At 42.5% G+C, this 25,724-nt stretch overlaps 1 long non-coding RNA gene across 2 annotated transcripts; it reads left to right on the forward strand.

Annotated features, from left to right (window-relative positions):
• Nucleotides 1–226: 226 nt before the first annotated feature.
• Nucleotides 227–24,336, forward strand: LOC109365406 (uncharacterized). Of its 2 annotated transcripts, XR_014880987.1 has the most exons (4): nucleotides 227–522; nucleotides 1,121–1,219; nucleotides 20,578–20,715; nucleotides 23,384–24,336. It is a non-coding gene; the product is annotated as an uncharacterized LOC109365406 (long non-coding RNA). The 2 variants fall into 2 exon arrangements; XR_014880986.1 differs by lacking the exons at nucleotides 227–522; nucleotides 1,121–1,219 and adding an exon at nucleotides 13,771–16,320.
• The last annotated feature ends 1,388 nt before the right edge of the window (nucleotides 24,337–25,724 follow it).

Consider the following 25,724-nt stretch of genomic DNA (forward strand, 5'->3'; position numbering starts at 1 on the left):
GGTTATAGTCACGATCGTTTAAAACAAACAGCTGTGTAAGTCAGGCCTAATCCTAATGTAATCCTACCAAGTCTGGCAACCTAAAAATAGAAAGACGGAGAAAGGAACAAAAAAACCCTCCATCCACCTACTTAGAATTAATTCTCCCTCATACAGTAGTGAATTTGTGCTGTGCAGCTAAATCTAAATTGTGCTTCTCCAGGGGATAGGGCCTTTGTGTCACAAGTTCATCGCTGTATTTTTAGACCCAGACACTGAAAGGTAGAGCCGGACTATAAACCTCATTGTACTTTGGTAGCAAACAGGAACTGAATGATACCTCACAGAGGTCAAGCTGAACTCGAATTCTCTGGAAGGCTGGAGGGCTTTTTTTATTTGTTTGCTTTTTTTTTCCCAGACAATGTAACTTTCTTATTACCTTCATTCACAGGAAGTTTTTAATGACTCTTCATGTGGCTCTTAAGCTTGTCACAGTGTGGAGGGATTCAGAGACTATAAGTGACTTCCTGGAAGAACATCAAGGTAGGGTTAAAAAGCCACTCTGCTATTTTAACATGGGACTTCTGCTTTTACAAGCCCAAAGACATCCTTTGTAGGACAAGACATCTATATCTGTGGTTACGCTTTTCGTTTGAAAAAAGGTACTGAGATAAATGGAAGAAATCATGCAAGGTTTGCATGAGAAGTTTGTGTGCAAGACCAAGTTCCTCCCTGACACATTCTGGGAGGACAGCCACCTCTCTAGCTACCTAAGGAGCTGTGCTGATGAGAGGATATTGAGAAGAGAGTGTTTTCTTGTGCTTCCAGGGTCTCAACACCAGCAGTGGAGATAGATCAGTGTTGTTGTACGCACTGCTTTTGATATCTGAATTAGGATCCAAGCCTGATCTAGTGGCTGGCAACCCTGCCCATGTCAGAGGGGTCAGAACTAGATGATCTTTAAGGTCCCTTTCAACCCAAACCATTGTAGGATTGTATACAGCAGAGCATTCCCAAGGTCACCCATGATCAACAGCAAGGCATAGAAGGGCAGCCAACTTCCTTGCTTCCAAACTGGCCTCAGCCCTACAAGCTGGGGGGAGAAGTAGCATTTTCACGGCATATTTGTTTTCCCCCACAGGTCTGAAATGAAATGACCTCCTCAGAGTAAAGGAAGAACACTGGGATTGTAACAGAGGAATGAAGAGGATGAGAAAACCCACTCGGCTTCTCACAGCTAGTAAGTACTCCTCACTGAGGAAAGCAAGGCTGATTTCATAGATATGCTTATATATTTCTAAAGTCGTGTAATGTAATAATCCTCCTTCTACCTTCCAGCTCCATTTATATATTCCTTCTTGGCATATGAGAAGACCTTCAACTTCCTATGTGTGAAAAACAGCCACTCTGATGAGGTGTTGATAAGTTTGAAGCACTACCTGAGACTAATAGAAATGATTAATAGTGATAGATCACTCTCCACACTCACTCAGATAACAGCATCTCTCTTGGGGTGGTTGACAATCCAATTGTGGTGGGGTGCAAAGAGGCCTAAAGCACATTTCATTAGTTATCAACTGGGGCACTCTGTCTCATCCTTTAAAAGCACACATACAAACAAAAACCACCTGACAGGAAAAAGGAAAAGCGTGTGCAGTACTTGTCAGAAATCAGCACAGGCATAATTAAGGATAACAATGCAGTGGCAAATCAGAGCAACCCATTGGCATTTTCTTGCTTCATTGCACGCAACAACATATTGGTCTCAAGAGACATTTTTGGAGGTGCAAAAGTTCACCTGCAGCCTGTTAATTCACTTTGAGACAGGTCTGCAATCACTTAATGGACTCTTCGTGTGCTGGCTGCTATGGTAACTGCTGCATCATGCTCTCCATAGAATTCTTTTGGAGGATAGTGTAAACTGTGAGAGCAAATCTCAGATGGGTTTGTTACTGGAATCAAAATCCCAGGATGGATTTGCAGTTCTACATATGGCCTTGGCCCACTGAGCGCTCCTTTTATGGATATGATTGTTCATTTGGCTTAATTTTAAACCCAGTCCTTAAGCATTGTGTGTTCAAAAACACTTCTCAGAATTGAAGTCTTTTGGGTTTGGGCTGGGTTGGATGCACACGTGGAAAGCTTAAAAAAAACAACTGAAGAAAGGTCCTAAAAGATGAGACAAATAGTAAGGAGATTGGGTTAAATCATTCAGTCTATCTGGCCTGGTCATCAAGCTCAAAGCAAAACCCTCTTCAAAAACAAGCAAAAGAATGCCATCAGGAGATGGGAAAAATAACTACCAGCCTTTAGAGAAGTCCAAACCAATCAAAGGTGAATACCCAAGTCAGCAGAACATAGAATCATAGAATCATAGAACCATAGAATGGTTTGAGTTGGAAGGGACCTTTAAAAGCCATCTAGAACAACTCCTCTGCAATGAACAGGGACACCAAAAAGTGTCGATCAGGTGCTCAGAGCCCCATCCAGCCTGACTTTGGATGTCTCCAGGAATGGAGCATCCACCATGTCTCTGGGCAACCTGTGTCAGAGCCTTACCACTCACCATAAAAAATTTCTTCCTTATATCTGATCTAAATCTCCCCTCTTTTATTTTGAAGCCATTTCTACTTGTCCTATCACAAAAGAGCCTGCTGAGGGGTTTGTCCCCAGACAAAATACCAGAGACATGGTAGCAGAGATTTTTCATCTATCTCCTTGGTGTGAGATGAACAGTGACATTCACCATCCCCAGGCTGATCAGCCTGCAGAGAGGGACAAGGCTGGGTGTCAGGGACTGAGGCAGGATGGAGGATCTCTGTGAGTGGGAAAAGGGAAAATTCTGAGGAAAAGGAAAGGAAAAAGGCAATGGGGAAAAGGAGGTGGGAAAAAGAAGAGACAGAGAAATGAAGATGAGTGTCAGTGACCCACTGGAAGCTGACAAACACGCTCATGCGAGCGGATGGGTGAGCCTGGGCTGAGGTCAGACCAGCAGGATAGGGGTAATAGCAGGATAGCAAAGGATGTAGGTTCACATCTGGGCAGGAAACAAGATTGGAGATTTGGGAGGGGCTTTAAGATATGAAGAAGGCTACTTCTCAGCCCACAGCAGGACCCTCCCTCACAGTCATTTCTCATAAACAGATACATGCCTGACCTGTTTGTCTTAAAGATCTCCAGCTGCAGATACTCCTGGGCCTTCCCAGACCTCCCACTCAGTGGTTCATCACATTTTTTGCAAAGCTGGTATTGAACATCTCCTTTCTTTCCCGAATGCATGAGGAGAATAGACTGACTATATCATTTTCTCAGCAGTCTTTGAAGACTATTTAGTCTATTCCACTTAGTTCTTCCCCAGGATTTCTGAAAATATAATGCCCAGGTATTCCATATGATGCTTTACCAGTGAGCTTCAAAAGGATTATTTAATGCACTTTGCAAGGTGTATTTCCCTCAGACTATATCAGTATGATGCCAACTTTTCTTTTTTTGCAGGAGAAGCATAATCTTTTTTGACTCATGGTCAGCTAGTAATCCAACATTATCTTTATTTCTTCTCTAGAAGTGCTACTGACTCATTTTCCCTTTTATAGTCAGGGAAGCTATACAACCATGTTGTCATTATAGGTGATTATCTCAGCCTAAGCATGGTACCTTCTGTACCTGCTGAATATCATTTGGATTTTTAGTTTAAGACCAGTTTTTAAGGTTATTTTGAGTTTTAACTCTTTCCTTCAAAACATTTGCCATCACTTAAGTCTCCAAAGTTAAAACATTCTTTCTGATCTTTGATCTATTTTATTAATGAAGGTACTCAATAGGTGTGATTTAGGACAGACCCTTGTGAAGCCCCATAAAATGCATCCATTTAAAATGAATCTAGAGATAACTTCTTCCTGGAAAGCCAACAAAGTAAAAAGTGGGACTAGGTCAGTTAGAGTGGAAAATCTTCTGTTTGGAGTGGAGGTAGTGTGGTATACTTAAATAGGCAAGGAAATGGTCTGTAGTGGCATACTACTGCTTTAGGCCGTAAGGGAAGAGGCAGAAATGAGTGAAAGGACTAATTGAATTGTTAGGTTCCCAAAGCATGTGATAAAATCCATGAATCAAATCAATTACATTTTTCAATTATTGAAAAAATCAATATAACTGTCAACAAGCTATTTAAGTTACATGTGGTGACTATTAGATTGATCAAAAGGAAAACTATGTTTAGGAACAGGCAGACAATGCTGGCAGTGAAGCCATCACCAAATCTGAGAGATCTGTCAGGGGTGATAGTACTGGGGAAGAGGTTCTGCTGTTTCCCAGCATCTCCATCTGCAAACCACTCCAGTTATGTCTATGGAGCAAGCTCAGGGAGCAGGCAGCATGAGTAAGTATCCACAGGGTCTGAGAGCAGAAGGAGGAATGACTGCAAGTCATCTGATATTAGCTATCAGCAGGAAATGCCAGAGGGCTACTTTCCTCCTCACTGTTACATCTCTGCAGTATGTCATATATGAAAGCAAGGCTTTCAGTGTGCAAAACCCCAAGAAAGACGAAAAATAGAGCGCTATACCTCACAAGCTGCCCTCTTCTTCCACCCCTCTCCCACTTGAGGCTCTGAGATATGAATATGCCTTGGGTTTGAACATTGGGCCTTACCTAAACCACAGTAGCCATCACATGGGGAGAGTTATTTAGGTTTTCCACCCTCTGCTCTGTACGATGACTTCTGAGGTGACAAGAGCTGCCCCACGTGGGTGGAAGGGATGGAGGACAGGGACCACTGCAAGGTCTTTGTGGAGTGCATCACCACCACGTCACCAGAAGGGCATAAGGACAGGTCACCGGACAGACATTAAGATCATGGGTGGGGAAATGACCATTCGAATGTCACCATAACATGCACCTGCTCCTGACTATCCCGGAATGTATGACAAGTCAGCGAAGAGAGACCTCATTCCCTTGGGCTTGGCCTTGTGCCCCTGTCACTGGTAGCAATTCACATACTCATCATTCACATGGGCTATGCTCTGACACACACTGCCTAAAATAAGAATCATAGAATCATAGGATGGCTTGGCTTGGAAGGGACCGCAAGGATCTTCAAGTTCCAATCTCCCTGCCACAGGAAAGGCCACCAGTCTCCAGATCTGGTACTAGACCAGGTTGCCCAGGACCCCATCCAACCTGGTCTTGAACACCTTCAGGAATGGAGCATCCAAGGAAGTCCTTTCTAACAGTATGGCTTTTTGGGCTTCACTCAGCTCCTGAGGCACCAGAGCAATCTTTCCTTAAGGCAAGGAGCAACTCCTCCCCAGCCAGCTGGCACTGCCATGGTCCTGGAAACTTGCAGCCAAACCAAAATCTCTATCAGAGACCTTGAACTTTCTGTCATCCACTGTCCTCCAAAATAAAGGGCATACATAAAAACACAAACAAACAAGGCCTGAGCTTTCTCTTTCTGTGCCTTAGACTTTACCTCAATGTACCAAAAATAAGAAACAAATTAGCTTGAATCATCAGTTTTTCAAGATACCTGAGCACTGTTTTCTGCAAGAAAAATATGAGCCTGAAACCATCTGTTATTTCCTGTGAAATATCTTCCCTGTCCAACAGGGCTGACTGCTGCACTTCTTACTTCCTTTACACAAATGGGGAAAAATAATGCAGCTCATGGCCACCCGTGCTTTCAGCTCTCTTTACGATCTCTACAGCTTCCTCACAAAACTCTGCCAGAAAGGCAGCGTAGCTGGCTGCAGGCTGTTCTCATTAATCCCCCTTAGCTAACAAGACGTAGAATGGGAAATTGCAAAGCAGGAAAGCCAGCAAATTGCGTTGAAGCAGCCTTTTAGGAAATCTGAGCGAGATATTTTTTGCATCACGCCCACGTCGATGAGCAGTTGTTTATAGCGGCTTGCTTTTTACCAGTGTGAAGCACACAGATACTTGTATGCATGTAAGGCCATTTATAACATCTTTGAAAGGGCAGTTCCTTCCTATCCTCCCACAGCTTTTTGATAAGTCTTCATTGCACTCAAAACATCATTAACTAGCTCTGGATGCTGATCCTTCTTGCTTCTGTCTTATTTACACTGTTTGTGTTTCACTGGAGCTAGTAAAAGGCAACATGGCAATGCTGTATGAAGGAGTGAAGCTATGTCATTGCTGATGCATTTCTCAGTGCATCCTGGAGCATGCTCCTGCATTCAAAACACAAGAGGGATGGGAGGCCACATTTTCCTCTCCTTTCCCCTTAGTCAACACTACTGCTGAGGAAACCATGATACAGGCAGCCAGGAGATGCGTCTGTGCTTCTGCTTTGCAGAGGTGGAGGAGGATGAGACCCCTTGGTAGGCACTCCCATGGGTGTTGTGCCCTTCTGACTTGGGGGAAAGGAGACTCTCCTGTCTCCATAGCATAGGGGGCACAAACTGAGCTCTGGCTCCACTTCATGGGATCACAGAATGGCTGAGGCTGGCATAGACCCCTGTTCAGAGCCACATGCAGCTTGTTGCCCAAGGCTATGTCCAGCTGGGTTCTAAATATCTCCAAGGCTGGAGACACCATGACCTCACTGAGCAACCTGTGTCAGTGTTCAACCACTTTCATAGTTAAAAATAAATAATATTATCCAAGGGAATTTCCTGTATTTCAGTTTGTACCCATCATTTCTTGTCCTGTCACTGGGCATTATTGAAAAGAGCCTGTACTTCAATCCCTCCATTAGGTATTTATCCACATGGAGAAGATCCCCTAGAACCATTCATTCCTCAGGCTGACCAGTCACTGCTCAGCCCTTCCTTTTATGAGATATGTTCTGATCGCCTCATCATCTTCATTGCCCTTCATTGCTAATGAGGCAGCTGGCAACTGGCATTTCATAGCTCTCTGTATTCTGCCTTCTAATCACCTCCTGTTTTGCCATAACCCCTCTGTCAGGCTGGAGGAGTCTTGCTGAAAACTGTTCATGAGTTGCAAAGTGTTCAAAAGAGCTTGTAGCCCATCTACATGACACTTTCCTGATAGCATGCCAGAGACAGATCACTCGACTTGCTTTTGGTTTTCCTCTCTCTGCTGAGCTCACAGGCTCAGCTGCCACAGAAATATGAAGCTGTTTAGTTTAGTTTTGTTTTGGCAAGTGATGTTATCCTTTGCTCTGATACTCTACTACCTATCTCCACCAGCAGGACAAGAAGGTGGGAGCTGACTCATTACATGCTTAGAAATTCATTCCTCTTTTGAGCTTAAGCACTGCAATCACTGAGGCATGTAAGTCAGACAGTTCTCATATATGGCTTGGAAACAAGCAGTCAATCTTTCTACGCTTCATTTCAGAAGGAATATCAATGCTTCCTTCTCCTTCATCCTTCTTGCTTTTTTATTAGGGTGTACTTTCTGCAGAGCATCTGTCTTTTCCTGAGTGTTAGCTTAATAAAACAAATAAATCTGTGGTGATATGATATTACCATGTGATATATGTGTGATATATGGATAGATAGGTACATGCATGCATTGCACGCATACATACGTACATATATGGGTACTAGGAATGCTACTAGCTGAAATTTAGATTATTTTTTTCCTCAAACTATTCTTTTTAGAGTTATCCCAAGAGACTTCTACGAGTTTGTGGGTTTTTTTATATTAAATTACTTCAGTAATTTCCTGAATTTGTTGCCATCACAGACTAATGGTCATGAATTAGGGAAGAAGCTTGGGGATTTTCCGGTTTTCCTGTAAATAATATCTGCATTGGTTGCAACATCATTTATGAATCCTGGTGTGCATGGAAAGGAGAGGGATGAAATTTCCAGAAGTCCAAACAAATCTAAGTCTTCTTTCCAGATCTTTTAGTAGGATGCAACTTCATGCCCTTCATGTGTCAAAGCTTTCAGATTATAAAAAAAAAAAAAAGGTTTCTTATATTGGCAAATGGGGTGATTTTCACAAAATATGTGCAATCAAACCCTGACAGATTTTTTCAAGCTTAGGAGAAAGAAGGAAACCAGAATGGTTATTTCATGTAGAAAGTAAATCCCTTATTAGTCAAACTTTCTGATGGGAAAGAAAATTATTATATAGACCTGGCCAAGGATCATCACATATTCCGTCAGAAATATTTCTGCGGGCAGAGACCACAAACCTACAGTATGAAGGGATAGATCAAGAGACCACCGTGTCCGCTGGAAGGATTACTTTACAGCAATATGATGCTTTTCCAACCTATCTAAAGCTACAGCATTTCCATAATCCACGTAATATACTGAAGAGTTTTTAATTCTGAGTAAACACCAGTGGGTGTGACAGCCGTGTGGCAAGTGCTTGACTCAGGCATCTTCCACAGCAGAACTTGAATTTCTCATATATATTTGTACTCCTCAGTGAGAACAACAAGCAAGGCTGGAACTTATTGGTCAAGGGCTCAGTGAGCTGTGTCAGGGTGACTAAACACTTGTCCTGACCGTAGCACCAGTCCTTGACTAATCCTTGACCAATCCTCTGTGCCTGAGGTTTCAGTTTTTCCGATTGCTTTGTTTTGAGGCATCATTCCCAGCAGGAGAAAAGTTGACTGCAGAATAATTCCCATAAATGAACTAAGATTTGACTATATTTGTTGTGACGTAGGAATACAGATATGTGGGAAAAAGTGGGAAAAGTTTGAATTTGCTACCTACATACAACTATACAAATATTATAAGAACTGGGAGAACTGGGATTCTGGAGAACAGAGGTCTCAGGGGAGACCTTATCACTCTCTACAACTGTCTGAGGGGAGGTTGTGGTGAACTGGGGGTCGGCCTCTTCACCCAGGTAACAGAGATAGCATGAGAGGGAATAGCCTCAAGTTGCACCAGGGGAGGTTCAGGTTGGACATTAGGAAAAAATTTGTCTCTGGAAGAGTGGTGAAGCACTGTAACAGGCTGCCCAGGAAAGTGGTTGAGGTGTTCAAGAACCATGTAGGTGTTGTACTGAGGGACGTGGTTTAGTGGGGAAATATTGGTGATAGGTGGATGGTTGGATTGGATGATCTTGGAAGTCTTTTCCAACCTTGACAATTCAGTGATTCCATGATTCTAGAGCCTCTCTATGCTGACATGATGTGGCTTAGTTTCTGACAGGATGAATTGAATGTGTCCTCTCGTTCTGCTGATCCAGGTCAGTGAATCTTGCAGCATAAAGTGATCTACATGTTTAGTTGTTTTCAGGACCTGGATCTTAGCTGTGATACTGGAAATGCTCAGATGCTCTGCTTTTATGAAGAGTAATATAAACAGAAAACTTGTTGAAGAAGCCCAGAGATCTTGCAGTCTGAGTGAAACTTAGTATTAAATCACTCTTTGATGTCTTACTGCTTGCAGTCTGTGTCCACTCAAGCAAGGCAAAGCCTCTCTTCCTGGGGTATCTGTCATTCCTTAAGCTCTCTGATGTTATTTGGCTTTAACGATTAACTCCACTTATTGATATAGCTGTTTTGGTTTATTTCCTTTAAAAACAGGAGATTTTTTCTGACACTTCTTGGAATAGCAGCTCTCTGCTTAGTGAAGTGTAGGGTTATTTGCAGATCCTGACTAAATGGGCTCTGAGCTTTGACTGACCTTTCAGGCACTCCTCGCTTTACAAATAGCAGAATATGTGAGGTGCCTGTAGGTTTACCTCTTATTTTATAATGTGAAGGGACATTCCCCTACCACAGCAGCAGGGAAACATGCATAAACATAACTCTTGTTTTCTTGTGTGTGTTACAACAACTTATGATGATATATTTAGAGATGATACAATAAAGTATGAGGCAAATTCAGCTGTTACAGTGCACAAGGAGATTACTCTGAAAGAAATTAAACCCCATTGAATTTCAGACCAAAAGAAGGAATTTTGAATGAAATAAATCTTTCAAAAAGGAAATTGGCTCAACAAAAAATGTGACCACTTTCTATGAACTGCGTAAGTCTGTGTTTTCAGATCATCACAGCTAAAATAACTCTACTAATAAACTTTATTTCATGTTATTAGTTCTGGTGTCGACTGAAATCTTAAATTAGGATGCAGATCCTGGAGTGAGTTTAATGTTAGCTAACAGCAGATTTAGCTGTGAAATTAACTGCAACTGCGAGGAACTACCTTTCAATAAGTAACTAGAATGAAGATTTGAGCTTTTGTCTGTGGATTGTTTTGCTCTTTTGCTATAAGGTTTTTGATTGTGCTCTTCCCTTACAAGTACCAGCTAAAATAATTCTCATGTTGACAATTACTAATTTCTTTACAATGCCTTTCAGCACATATCTGGAAATAATGGGGTTTAAAAACAGTAGGGGGGATGATGGTACCTTTTGCTGACTACATTCTTCTTATCAATTCTTTGGTTTTGTTAGTGAGCTACAAGAAAACACTAAAATATGAATGCATTAAAGAAGCAGAACAGTTCTGAATGCATTCACATCTATAGATCTCTCTAGATTCCTGCTGCAGTATGGGAACTCAAAGAACACACTCAGCCTGAGCCATCAGACATCAGTAAGTTCCTCTGTTATGCAAGAAAATTGCAAAGCATGTTCATAAGATCATCATTATACAGCTGAAGTGAAACTATGTTTGTGTTTGGGATGAATAATAATGGCTCAATGTCCAGATAGAGATCAGTGACAAGTGGTGTCCCTTTGGGGTCTGTACTGGGACCAGTGCTCTTTATCTTCATCAGTGACATCAACAGTGGGATTGAGTGCACCCTCAGCAAGTTTGCTGATGACACCAAGCTGTGTGGTGCAGCTGTGTGGACACACCTGAGGGATGGGATGCCATTCAGAGACACCTACACAGGCTCAAGCAGTGGACTCAGATGAACCTCATGAGGTTTTTCAAAGCCAAGTGCACCTGGGTTGTGACAACTCCTGCCATTAATACAAGATGGAGGATGCAAGGATAGAGCATAGCCCTGATGAAAAAGACCTGGGGGGGGTCCTAGTGGATGGCAAGCTGGACATGAGCCAGCAATGTGCCCTTGCAGCCCAGAAAGCCAACTGTATCCTGAGCTGCTTCAAAAGCAGTGTGGCCAGCAGGGTGAGGGAGGTGATCCTGCCCTTCTGCTCTGCATTGTGAGACCTCATCTGGAGTATTGTGTCCAGATGTGGAGTCTCCAGTGCAGGAGGGAAATGGACCTGATGGAGTGCATCCAGGGGAGGGTCAAAAAAAGGATCCAAGGGATAGAGCACCTCCTGTATGAGGACAGGCTGAGAGAGCTGGGGCTGTTCAGCCTGGAGAAGAGAAGGCTCTGGGGAGACCTGAGAGCAACATTTATACAATCTAAAAGAGGGATGATTTAGATTGTATATAAGAAGTTTTCTATGATAAGGATGGTGAAACACTGGAACAGGTTGCCCAGAGAGGTGGTGAATGCCCTATTTCTGGAGACATTCAAAGTCAGGCTGGATGGGGCTCTGAGCACCTGATCTAGCTGTGGGTGTCCCTGTTCGTTGCAGGGGAGCTGGACTACACCTTTAAAGCTCTCTTCCAAATCAAATGATTCTATGATTCTTTGATCATTTAAGCTGCCTTTAGAAACTGAAGCTCAAGATAATATCATATTTCAGCAATGTTCTAACACAAGCCCTGAAGGAAACTGAATTCTGCTTGGAGCTGGGGTCTAAGCATTTGGTGAATGTACAAGACAGATGATTCCAAGCATTTCATCTTTGGAATGACAACAACATATGCAAAGTAAGCATATTTCTGTAATACAAATACTTCTATTAGAGCCTCCAGGTCTGTCCTACCTATTTTTCAGTAACTTCTAACCTAAACTGTACTGGGCCTCTGCAAAAGAATTTCCTGCTTCCACTCTTGCTTGAAGCAAAGAATATCTCTTTATGAAAAACAATCCAATCTCAGTTTGGAAACTGTCAGTGATGGAAGAATCGACCACAACCCTGGATAAATGTTTCCAATGGTTAATTATCTCAGTGGTTAAAAAATGTTCCTCACTTCCAGTCTGAATCTGCTTTGCTTCTGCTTTCATCCTCTGGATCTTATTATATCATTATCAGCTGCGTTAAAGAGACTACTTTCATATTTTCCTTATCCATGTAGTCATTCATGTATAGGATACAATTTGTAAGGCCTTCGCTTTTGAACAGTCACTGTATAATCTGATTGAATTCATTAGGCCCCTTTGCAGTCAACTCAGAGAGATAACCATCCCTCATCCATGCTTCTGTATGCTGACAAGCATATCCACATTGTTCTTATCTACATAGATGGATATTGCTACACATTCCATCTCCTCTGAATTCAGTTCATGTGTGGATACGTATGTGAACCCTGTGTTTGGATGACTGCTTCTGTGACTCTGTCTGTGACCATTTATGCCAGGCTGAGAACAGAACATTCATACAGTCATTGTCACTGGTAGGGCAATCATACCTTCAGGACCTTGTCTAGCTTCCTTGAAATGCCAGATATACATGCCAGTTATCTGATTCTTGTGGCTGGCATGCAAGGCATTTAGTCAATACTCCTTCATCTCTTTAAGATTTTCTCATATCTATTCAAACTATTACTAGATTTTCTTTTCCAGATTGCTGGAAGTCATGTGATGATGTCAGACCTGCTGTTGTCTGTATGATAGCCACCTTTTTTCCTCATATGGGTGTCATAACCAAAGCAGTGTCTGATGAAGAAAGCTAATCAAATTTCAGGGCAAGCTTACACTATTCCAGAAGGTACAGCTGACTCTCCCCTTGAAACAAGTAGTATTTCCTCCAGTAGAGACATCACCCCCACAATTTCCCAAGACTCATTTTCCAAGAACATTAACAGCTACTGGAAGAAATTCCTTCTCTTCCAGTCCCTCTTTGGCCAGGTCACATAACTCAACCACTACCACCATCTTTTCTTTATTGGGTAAGAAGGACTTGTCCACTTCCATCTTTCAATTTTATTTATTTATTTATTTGTTTTTGAGCTAAAGGGAAAAGAGAGGTGTCTTTCCTCGACCCTACTAACAGGAATCATGCCGTCTTAGTTACACTTTTACAGATTTCCATCAGTTCCACCAGTCAGGTCAGTAAGCTTCTGGATAGCCACAGTGAGGGTCAGAATGTTACATTCAGAGAAGCATATTTTCATTTTTGAAAAAGTAAATTTTAAATAGAGAAAAAGGCAACAAGAAATGGAACAGTAGTATCACAATGAGAAGAAGTAAGTTGGTAATGAGAACTGGAAATTTCTACCATCTGTATTCTTAGAATGGCGTGAACCACTAGTAGTTTCAGTTTCTGAGATACAGTCCACACTGGGAAAAAATAAAATAAATAAATAATCTCCAGCCCAGAAATGTTGAAAAGGATTAAAGTTTGAGTCCTTGTGCATAAGCATGGCAGGGTCTACAAAAAACTGGTGACATAATGCTTCATCCAGTTGTTAACAGCAAAGATTTCTTCTGTACTGACAGTGCTGTAGGAGCAAGCGGCCCTTGAGAATCCACTGAAATTGTGCTGCTGTTTACAGGGGAAATCACCGTGAATCAGTGATTGTGTATGTGTTTAAATGTGTGATCACAGGCACAGTTCCCAATGGATATCACATTAGAAGGGTACTTTTAACACTGCTCATAGAAACACAGATGTGCCAAAAGCTGTGATGCAGAGGGAACACGTCAAAGGCTAAGTGAGAACAGTTAATCCTTCACATTTTATCCAGTCTTTTCTGCTGAAATTGTCTGCAGGAATGCTGCCTACCACCAGCTGCAGCAGGGTGTCTAGGTGAAAACTGAGCTGGGGGCTCTCACATCACCACAGCTTAATCTATGAAAGCTACTGCTTTGTGATGGTAACCACCAGCACAGCCTGGATTTGCACTGCAGTTAGGTGCCATATTCAGGTAGTATAGTTTGTGAACACAACTCAAACGGTGATGAACCTCATTCTCCAAGTGAACATCGGTGCTTCTGCTTTGATGCCCACAGCATAGCAACCTTCCCAATGGCACCATGATTTGGTGATGCCACCTGGTTCTGGTTGGTCCCTAGAAGGGTTACAACAGAATACCTGGATGATTCTGAGATTTCAGACTATAAAATCCACCTAAACTAGGGTTTGGTGAGATTTTGGAGGAAAGGCTGAATACCTCCTTTAAACCAAAATCTCTTATATGTGATCTACGCTGCTTGAAACCGAAGGCAATGCATTAAGAAAAGGCTTCTCCCTCTCCACGTGCACCAATCTGAGTTATGAGTCTGTCCTCTCCTCACAAGTGTACTTATACTTTATTTTCTTTGGAGCAGCCTCATAGCTTATGTGTATTTGCATGCGATGAAACTCGTAGAAGACTTTTAAAGATTTATAAATAATTAGGCCAGATAATTGCCATTGATTTAGTGTAGTTTTCTAAGAAGCACTGAAAAATCTCAGTGTGTTTATAAGAAATCTCTCTCTAAGCCAGAAAACCTTCACAGAGCTTCTGCCAGTGCTACTGTGGAAATAATAATACTGTAAGATTTCCAAATCATGTTTATAAGCAGGAGCCAGTATGGTTCAGAAAACTCTAATGATTCACCAGTGCTGTTGTTACAGTTAATTTTCCCAGAAAAGTACGCTATTGCAACAATTCCTTTTTTTTTTTTTTTTTGGTCATCGCAGTGTTTATTCCATTATCTGTTTGTTTTTACTGCTGAATCTTAATTTGGCACAGAGACTCTTGTGTCTAAAAAGGGTTTCTAAAAGGCCATCAGCATTCTGAAGCATACACAAATTGCCAGGGGATTTTATTTTTGGCTTTTGGAGTAACCTTGTGTTTTTGAATTTTTAACAGCAATGAGAAATTCTCTCTGTCAAATAGCAACATTCTGAAATGACGTTTCAGCTTCTGCGGCTTCAGTCCACTCTTTTATGATGTGGGAAATGCCCTGCATCTGAACTATGCAAGGGACACGTCATTCCCCACAAATCTTCTTTTTAGCAGAAAGGAGTAAACACCTCTGAGGTTCTGAGGATGTGTTTTTAAAAGTGTGCACTGCTCTCAAGAATTGCGACAAAGCCGGCTGAGGAGTCAACAGAGAGAAAACACCAGGTCAGGAGAGAGTTGACATGGGGCAGGATGAGAAATTCGGAGTAACAGCATGGAGCAAAGGAAAAAATTCAGCCTTATTCTCCAGCTGCAGTGAAATTTGTTAGATTGCTGACTAAGTCTCTCAGGGAGAGCGTTGGAGTCCCAGAGGGTGAGCAGTAAACATGGGCCTGAACAAAACACTGGAAAATATGCTGCTTGTCAGCAGCCTTCCCGTTATGTGATGGAGATAAGATAGGTGGCCTGAGCTGTCTCAAAAGGCATCTGTGAAGCACCTCTTGAGGCAGATCAAGAGCAGGAGGTGGGGAACAACCCCTCCTCTCCCTCTTGTTTCTCCAATTCCTTCTGTCCTGCCCTTTTCCCTATTCTGTTCCCAATACTACCTTCCTACACTCCCCCAAAAGACCCCCTCAAGCAGCTATCTATGTGCATTGTAACCCTTTAAAAAGAAGCTTGATAGCATGCTGACAGTCTGGATTATCTTGCTATGATGGGGATATTGTGATCATAGAATCATAGAATTATTACACTTGGAAAAGATCTCTGAGATCACCTAGTCCAACCATCAGCCCATCTCCACCATGCTGACTAATCCATGTCCTTCAGTGCCACATCTAGACTGTTCTTGAACACCTCCAAGGGTGGTGACTCCACCACCTGCTTGGGCAGCCTGTTCCAGTGCCTCACCACTCTTGGAGAGAAGAAATTTTTCCTATTCTCCAACTTGAACTTCCCCTGGTACAACTTAAACCCATTACCTTTTGTCATTTCACTAGTTACCTGGGAAAAGAGGTTGACCCCCCTCTGTATGTAGAGATCACAGCATCCAGCTTATAAAACTGCCACAGTTCATTTTACGGTCTCCACCTGGGAAGTTTAGGTTGGAGAAAATGGGGAAGGACCTTCTAGAGAAGGTCTTACCATCATGGGATGGATGTGACACATGGGTTCAGCATGCCTGACCCCTCCTCACAACGTATATCTGGATCTGTGTTCATGGATGTCACGCAGGCCAGTTTTCAGTTTGTGTTGGATGTTTTCAGTCATCCATCAGAAGTTTGGTTCCACGTGATGCAGACACCTGGAGAGCTTGGAATGAGGAAAGGTTCAAGAAAAACATCCTCCTTGCCCGTAAAGAAGAAGGAAGATACAGAGAAGAGCATTTTAAGAGTGATATCAAAATTTTTTCATTCAAAATTTCTCTGGGCCAGATTCCTCTGAAGAAATATAGACATCTACGTCTGGGCACCCTAGATCTCCCAGAATCACCAGGAAAGATAAGTACAACAATAAGTGGTACGTATTATCTGAAATACTTTCAAAATTTGCAGCATGTTTCTGTGCACTGACTCAACGGGCATTCAACAGTGCTTAGTTCGTATGTAAGTAACTCTATTGTAGTTAGCCAGGTGACACGGTTCTTTCTTCTGTGCCTTGGTATGCCTTGACATCACTCTTCACCAGGGCTGCAGGCAGTGAAGCTTAACACTGCTCCAGCTTCAATTGTTTAATTTTCCTTTGCCTTTCAGTCTATTTTTGGTTCATGCCTGAACTTTGCGACTTCTTCCATGGCACTCCCCATACGCAGAGCATTCCTCCAGCTGAGGTTTGACAAACATCCTGATTCTTAACACAGCTCAGAACACACCTGCTCTCCCAAACATTGAACCTGTGGTAGCCTCACCACAGCCAGGGCTGTTGTGGGGTGCACTGCTGCCATTGCCAGCAGGACTTCCTCTTGCTCATATTTCACTCATTCATTATTGCAAGGAGGTGCTAGATCCCACAAATAAAATAATAAATTCACCTCCCTAAAGCCTGAAAGGCAAAGCCATTCCCTTGTGTGGAGGAGAGGACACAGGGAAAGGGGACAAAATTACTGTCTAATAACTGTCACAAGGTGAATGATTTCTGCCAAAATAAATGAACAGATTGTTCTCCGTGGCTACTGAAGGTAGGACAAGAAGATGTACTAAAACTGCAGCAAAGGTTGGCTGTTAGGGAAAGACTTGTGACAGGAAAGAGTGTGGTTCTGGAATGCCTGGTTTAGATGGTAGAGAAAATGATGTTTTTTTAAGATTGGACTTGAAAAACACATCACATTGACATCAGAGCTAAACAGCAGAGCAATGGCCTAAATGGTGATCCATGACCTATTACCTATGAGTTTTGTGTGTCCATGGGTAAGTACCCAAAAGTCCTGAATCACAAGGCAGGAACTCTATCTTCTCCTGGGGTCAAAGGGGGAAGGTTAGGTTTTGGTGATGTAGTTAGTTCTGTATCCTCGAGGAAGGCTGCAGTTTAGGTCAAGACCCTCTAATTTCTAATTATGTTGCTTAATTTTGTAGAGCTGGCAGAGCAAACTCCTGCTGAGGTTAACAACGCTTAAAATTCAAGAGTGAATACAGAGTTGGCAAAAGCATCAAATTCAGGTGTATTTGTTTCTCCTAGTTGTTGCTCCAGGAGACGCTTGCAAATACATGTCTAATAGTGTTGGTTTATTTTTTAATTGTATCCCATTCCTATGCTCCAAAGAGCTATTGCAATCCAGTTCTGGGGCCCCCAATACTAAAAGAACAGGGAACTGCTGAAGCAGGTCCAGAGGAGGGCCACAAAGACGAACAGGGGGCTGGAGCACCTCTCCTAGAAGGACAGGCTGAGAGAGCTGAGCTGTTCAGCCTGGAGAAGAGAAGGCTTTGGCAGGACCTTATAGTGGACTTCCAATACCTGAAAGGGGCCTACAGGAAAGCTGGGGAGGGACTTTTTATAAGGGCATGTAGAAACAGGATGAGGGGAAATGGTTTTAAACTGGCAGAGGGTAGATTTAGATTAGATATTAGGAAGAAATTCTTTACTGTGAGGGTGGTGAAAGACTGGAACAGGCTGCCCAGAGAGGTTGTGGATGCCCCCTCCCTTTAAGCATTCAAAGCCAGGCTGGATGGGGCTTTGAGCAACCTGGTCTAGAGGGAGGTGTCCCTGCCTATAACGGGGAGGTTGGAACTAAATGATCCTTCCAACCAAACCATGATTTTATGATTCTTTGCTTCTATGACTGTAGAAATATCTGGTCCAACTTGGGAAATGCAGATTTGAGGTAAGAACAGGTGGTGAGATGCAATTCTTCAATGGCTTCTGCAGATTATCCCAAACATCATAATGCCGTAGTTAAATTGTTAGTGGGGTCAACATTAGTTCAGTTTTATCTCCATGGACTTAGGTTACATCCATTAGATATAAATAGTTTTATTGTAGTCCCACGTACCACTCTCATCAAAGGACTAAGATATTCCCATGTGCTTATGCAAAATTATTCTGACAAAAATTTAATGAGTATGTTTTCTGTGAAACGAGGAACTTGATGACATGAAGAAATCTTTCCCGTTCTCCTTTACCTCGGGGGCCTCCAAAACCCGTTGGATCTATCTACCCCATGAGGTAGATGACACAACTCACACTTCTGGCTCCCTGCAGCCTCTAAGATCAGGGTACCTTTTTGAACATGCCCTAAATCTTTCACAGAGTATGCTCAACTTCCTTCTCGGAAACACCTTTTCTGAGTCACATCCTTGCACTCAGATGGGATTTGGCCAGAGGCCACACTTGGAAACATGAGCTGAGAAACACACAAAGATACTGACCCAGCAAACATGCGTTAGCAAGGTCTGCACTTGCTCTGGCACCCTTGTAGCCGTGACAGATGATTACCGGATTACATTTTATTTTCTAGTCAGATATCTGGTTGTATAACTTCAAGACTTTGTAGTGTTTAGGATGGGATGACTGTTTCTGCAAGGTAAGAGTTCAGATCCTGACACTGTCCTAGAGGGTTGTCTTGTTTGGAGGAAAAGCTACGATCCTCACATGCGGGGAATGATGTGTGATGGCCCTCACATGATGTCAGTGCCTGACCGGACATGGGAGTCAGATTGCCACATGTCATAGCTGTCACTGCAGTTCCATGGTGGCTTGTGTGGCCCAGCCTGCATATCTGTACCAAGCCATGTCACTGCCTCCTGAGGTCCCAGCAGGAGGAAATGCTGTGTATGTTTTCTTGCTGCAGTAACCACTCTGCCAAGAGGATCCCATTATCCCAAGGGGAATGAAAGCCTTGAGACTGGCTGGAGAGGTATACTTTAGGCTAGACCAGTGCTATGTCTTTATGTGTTTGGAGCATACATGTTCTTGGAGAGGTCCAACCAAGCTCTTCAACATTGAAAAACGCACAAACACTTGACACTGTGAGACATAAATACCCCAGGGACACAGTCTTTCACATCAGGTCTTTTGAATGGTGGACTGAGAATGTAAGTAGAATATGAACTTGTTTCTGACCCAACTTAGGCCAAATTGGTGGACCTGGGCTCATTCAAGCCATACTGTAATGATGTATGATCCCATCAGTTCTGGCAGGACTGGAAGGGGGCAGAAGAAGCCACAGGAGAGCTGGAAGGAAAGGGGGAAGACTAGTCAGGGAGTCGGCTGAGCTAAGCAAGTGGGGTGAGGTGGTGAATCCATGTGTCATTCCTTGAGCAATCGTGTGGCAACTCCCCAAGAAGCTGCCCTTCCCAAGCTGTAGCATGTGTCTGTACAATGAGTGTGGATTGCTGGTGGGGGTGAACTCCTTCTCAGGACCCATGAGTCAGAGTTGACTCAGGCCTTTGTAGTCCTCCTTACTCAAGTGATAATAGGTGAAAGGGAGAAAAGATGAAGCCTGTTTGTATTCTATGTGACTCCTGTTGTTGCTACAAACTGTAAACACTGTACAGGGGCATTTTTTATTCTTTTTATTTATTTATTTATTTATTTTGGGGGGCAAACTTGACTTCTGGGTGAACACATTAAGCTATAAATCCAGTCTTTCATAGGAGAAAACAGCTTCATTTATAGCAGTCCATTAAGCAAAGAACATGCTCATTCTTTGTGGGTAGACCATTCTCCTGCCCACATGCTGAGGTATCTTGGAAGTAGTATGTAGTCCTTTGAGGACTAATTATTAATTTGAATTTATTGAGTGCTGACAGACATGCTTGGTGCTTTATGGTCACATAAGGGAACCCTTGTAGCTGCACTATTTCAAGAGAAAACTGCCATGAAAAGTGGAAACTTCTTTGGTTTAAGTAGACTGGAAGACACATTCTGATTTTTTAAATGCTAGCTTCCACAACACTAACCAGCTTCTCTCTTAAGTAAAGTATTAATAAACACTGACAGAAGTAAACAGGGAATCTTTCCTCTGAAATCAACAAGGTAACATTTGTTGCACTGATTCTGTTCACCTAACTATACCTGAGGGACACAAATCTGCAGGATAATAAGAAATCAAACTCAGTTTGTTTTCATCTGTGTACCTACGAGAAGAGTTTAGTTTCTTGTTCTGAAGCCAGTTTGTGGGTTGCACATTTTCTTTGGTCCTCCATATTGTCTTCTCCCATCATCCTGTCGTGTCAGTAAATGGTTTCTTCTTTGACTCTGTGGTTGCAAGAAAGGTGTAGTAACAGAGAAAAAAAAAATCCCAAATTGTTTTACTTGTAATTATACTTCTATCTCTTTCAGCAGTGAAGATGAGCAATTGAGCTAATGGAGAGATACGAGAGTAAAAAATTCAGTGTCTGGGCTTAACTCTGAAGAAATGAAGCAAAGAGGGCATGAGTAAATCCTACAGAGTCACACAACATAGCTGGAGGTCTGAAGGTATTTTTCTTCTTTAAAACAAAACTGCCTACTCTACATAAGTAGATATGTCTAGGGTTTCCAGATTGTCTGTTCATGAGACATTTATGGCAGCTTCCTGAAGTTCAATCTCACCTAACTCATTACCTCATGATCACAACCTTGAGAATAACAACAACACTTAAATAGCTGTAAAGGTGAAGAGCAAACAGGCATGTTCCCTTCTTGTTGCTGCTGGTGGGAGAGATGAAACCCAAAAGGCTCGCATGCACTGGTGGTCCTTAGATCTAGTGAGTCAGTGTCATGTGGGATGGAGTCCGGGAAATCATCCTGCTAACATTTTCCAAGTCCTTAAGCATTTGGTGTGTGATGGTGAAGGAGATAATGATTAAAAGAAAAATCTGTTGTTTGAGGAGGTGAAATTGCAAAGCACTGTTGTTTTTTCTCTCCTCTCCCACAGGTTAGATTACACTATAGAGAAGGAATTTACCCAAAGGCAGATAATGCTTAAACCATTTAGAAATAATTAATAGACATTAGAGTCATTGCATACTACAGAAAACTGTGTCCTGAAAAACTAGACAATAACTTTCCTTGTTAGAGTAAAGGATGTTTGTTTAGGCCCAGCTGGTGCTTCCGACTATCTAATTACCCAGAAATGAGGTAACTGCTCTTAAGGAGGTCAAAAATGCATTCCTCTGAGTGCTGGGCAACACAAGCCATCAGGTTTCCACAAAATGTCATGCAGATATGTTGTTAAATTATTTTGCAGGTAGAGGCTGTGCTTAAACTTCATCTGCACTTTCTAAAAGGCCAAAATAGGTTTGAAATTTATCTACGGAATTGCTTTCTTCCTTCTGTAATGATATGTGTTAAAGCAGCACTTCAGTGACAGCATATCTCTCTGCTCCAGGTTTATGAGGACCATGACGGTCCTGGCCACAGCCAGCAACAGGACCTCCCCTGTCACTTATAGGTGACCATCACTCCTCCTTGGGATCCCTGAGGTGGCAGGAAAGATTGGATGCCCTCCAAGTACACAGTGCTCGGGCCAACTTAATAAACTTGAGAAGTCCTATCCACACGGCCACATCTCATGCTCATTTTGGCTCTCCTTTCTCCCAGGGCATGGGAAGTGCTGCTGCTTGGCTGTTGTCATTGCCTGCACCCCAGGGATGGTGCAGCAGAAAGTGAAGCTAAACCAGCCCCAGCTCCTCTGCTTGTTAAACAACATCACAGGGGAGGAAGAATTACATTTGCTTCCCTGGTTTTGCAGAGGAGGTTGGGAAGCATCACTTCACTGAGCACTTTGCTGATGGTGCCTTTTCCCATTCTGTGCTTCTCAGTATAGCTCTGATGCATAAGTCTTACTTGGTTTGAGGTGGGAATGGTCTGCCTGCTGAGGTGGAGTGTGTACAGGGGCTTAGCCATTCAGCAGCTGGAAGCCAGCTCTGGATTTGCCCCCGACATTTGCCAAATGTTCTCTGTTTGCTGGAAGACGATGAAAAACATTTCTGTGAGTTTGTGGCTGTCTAGTTCCCAGCAGCAGTTAATACAAGGAATGGGGGGAAACCCAAACCCCAAAAGCCTGGACAGTTTACAAACCTTCTCTGTAGCTTAAATAGAGGCTTGGTCTAATACTTCTAATTGGCTGGAGCAGCTCTTTCCATTTCCCAGACGGTTACTTAAGCACATGTAACTGCTCTCACTGCTATGCTGTTATTGTGCTGCTTTCCTTTCCTGCTGCCTGACACAGAGCAATGAAACTGCCCAGGTCTGACATTACACACCAGGACATTGTAGCCAGAGTATGAATGTAAAAGGCAATAAATACCCTGCTAATCTCTTCAGCAACACAGAAGCAATGGCAGCAATTCTTTACTCCACAGAGCTAAAGCTGGTGCTTATTAAGACTTCTTTATTCTTAGAGTTCAAATTATTCCAGTTTTTAAATACATGCATGCATTTTTGTCCAAATGGTTTGCATATATTTTGCTTTATCCTTAGACTGCTGGTCTGCAATTCCCATTGCCTACGACTCCAGCTTGTCACTTAGTGTCTCCCTGTGACTGAAGTCTCTGCCTGTGAAATAAGGTTGATACACTTCATTGAATTTCAGCTGAATTTCAGTGTTAGGCTCCTCGGTTTTAAAGGACTTCTGCTTCCCTATGGTATCCAACACAGCAAAGTCCAAGCTTGCTTCAAATCTTGGAGGGAAAATGGTATGGAGAGAATACTCACAGAGCTCCCATAATAAAAAGTTGTGCTCCCTTCACAGACCAATGACATTTTACTGGACTGAGAATTTGCAGGATAGCCGCAACCCAGACAACTACAACACTGTATTATTTTCTCCATAGACCCATCTTTGCCCCTTCCCTTCCTTTTTTCCTTCACCTTTTTCTTTACCTTTCAATTTCCCTTCCCTTTTCTATTTCCTCTTCTTCCCCTTTCTATTCTCATTCCCATTCCCATTCCAATTCCCATTACAGCAAGGATGACACACTTCCTCTCATCACAATGATTTACTATCTTTCAACTTTTCTCACTGATTTCTCTCTTACATGTCCAAGGCATTTATTTTATTTACTTGAGAAATAACAAAAAGATTTCCGTTTATAGCAGGAACTTATACTCTTCTTCCTTAGTATTTTAGCTTTCTTAAAAATAGATTAAATATCTTTTTCAGTGTGCTGAGGCCTAGCCTATGCCAGTTGCTCTATTCAACACTATTCACCATTCTCAAGGGGAAGAGAGTCTGGATTTGATGATGATGCAATAGATCCTCCAACTCCCATGATAGACCCTAGAGATGACATATGGAATCAACTTTGATGTTAACACCATTTCCAAGATCCAGAAAGCATGATATGTACAACACCTATATGGCAGAGATTTGTACAACATGCACTATCATCATATGCCAACACTCTGGTAGGAATGAACTGGAAAAGTAATAAAAGACCAATGGTGGATGAAGAGACCAGTGCTCTACTCTGACTCCTGATGGTGGCAAATACCCTTTTGGAGTGGTTGCAGCAATGGAAACTGAACAACTGGCAGTACAGAAGCAAACCCATCTGGGCCACTGCATTGTGGAAAGATATTGCTGCCTGAGTAGAGAACACAACTGTAAAGGTACATCATATAGATCCTCACATATCCAAGAGTCATGCCACTGGAGAGCATCAAAACAATGAGAAGATGGATATGGCCACTAGGATTGAAGTGGCCCAGGTATATTTGAACTAACAGCATCAGGGTGAATTATTTTTAGCTTGAAGGGTTCATGACACTTCAGGCTATCAAGGAACAGATGCAACCTGTAGATGGGCTCAGGATCAAGGGATGGACTTGACAGTGGATGCTATTGCACAGGTTATTCATGAATGTGAAACATGCCAAGCACGTAAAACCTCTTTGGTATGGAGGACTGTGGCTGAACTATAACTATAGAGATACTTGGAAGGTGGGTTATTTTTCACTCACACTAAATGAACTAAATGAATACCACGGACAATTTAAATGGATTGCCCATAGACTATGTGTATATACACAAATTTTAAAAAGATAGGTGATGGTAATTAGTTAGAATGTAGAAATTGTGAGACCTGAACATTATGTAAATGGTATGGAATAAAGGCTGAGTATTGTCTTAGTTTCAGCAGTGTTGGAATTGTTTTTTTCACGGTATCTGATCTGATGATGTGTTTTTGGTTCTAGGAGAAAAACAATATTGATAATGCTCCAATGTTTATAGTTGCTGCTAAGCAGTGTTGTACAGAGCCAAGGCCATCCTCAGCAAAGGGCTCAAGGAGCTGGGAGGGAATAGAACAGCTGGCTTAAACTGGCCAAAGGATATTCTACACCATATGATATCAAACAGAAAGAGTTTTGAAAGGTGTGAGAGTTAGTTTCTCTCTCTTCCTTCAATCAGGTGGTGAGCTGGGCATTGGCCGGGGGGTGGTGGGCAATTATTTGTTCATCACTTGTTATATACATTTCTATATATAAAAATATATATAGTCATAGCTATTATCCTTTTCTCTCTTAGAAAATAGTTTTATCTCAATATATATCCTTTTTTTTTATTATTATTCTCTCCCCCATCCCACTGAGAAGGAGGGAGTGAGCAAACAACTATGTGGTGCTGAGCCACCTGCCGAGTTATACCACAACAACAGGCAAAGTTTACTTCCCCACCGCTGGAGTCTGGATCCTGCTCCCCATGCCTCTTGCAATGCTCTGGCATCCCCCTTTTCCAGCCCCACTGCAGCCCAGAGATGGATCCTAGACTAAACACTCTTCTGGCCAAGGAAACAGCTGGAGTGTCCGGCATCTGCCACTTGGCTCTGCAGAGCAGGCACGTTTGTGTGTGAACCCAGCACAGGCTCGCCTTGCTGTGCCCCTCCTGCATGCTCATGTTCATTCTGTCCTCCAGAGCTTTCAGAAATGGAAAACAAAGATTCAGGCTGTCTTGGATCCAGGCTGTCTTGGATCCAGGCATGGGAGTGAGACAGGATGATGTCTATAAACATGCAGAAAATAATGGCATCATTTAACTTTCAGCAGAGGGCTTATTTATCTCTAAAGAGATTACGCCAAGTGTTTCCATCCAGAGCTGAGCTATGGAGTAGATGCAAAACCATGACAGGAAACTTTTTATACACGAAAGGGGACTGTAAATTTCTGTTGTAAAGTTATGAATTGCACTCATTGTGGACAATAAGTCAGATGGTTCTGCTTTACATACTTTCGGAGTATAGATGTTTAAACACACTGGCAAAAGAAAGTGAGAGGAGCAGGAGGCTCCTTCTTGCAAGGTCCAGTTAGAACAGGGGGTTCAGCCACTCCAGACTGGAGAATGGTCTGAATTGGTCTTCTCTGGCAGTGCAGATGCATTCTTGCCCCAGCCATATGGATGTCTCCAACCAGGTGGAAATGGGGAGTGCTGGTGAATAACTTTTAGGGTACAGAGCTTGATCCTCATCCCAATTTCTGAAAATTGAGCAGATGATAGATTGACCATA

The sequence above is a fragment of the Meleagris gallopavo genome, chromosome 1, assembly GCF_905368555.1.
Source record: "Meleagris gallopavo chromosome 1, MGAL_WU_HG_1.1, whole genome shotgun sequence".
Lineage (NCBI taxonomy): Eukaryota > Metazoa > Chordata > Aves > Galliformes > Phasianidae > Meleagris > Meleagris gallopavo.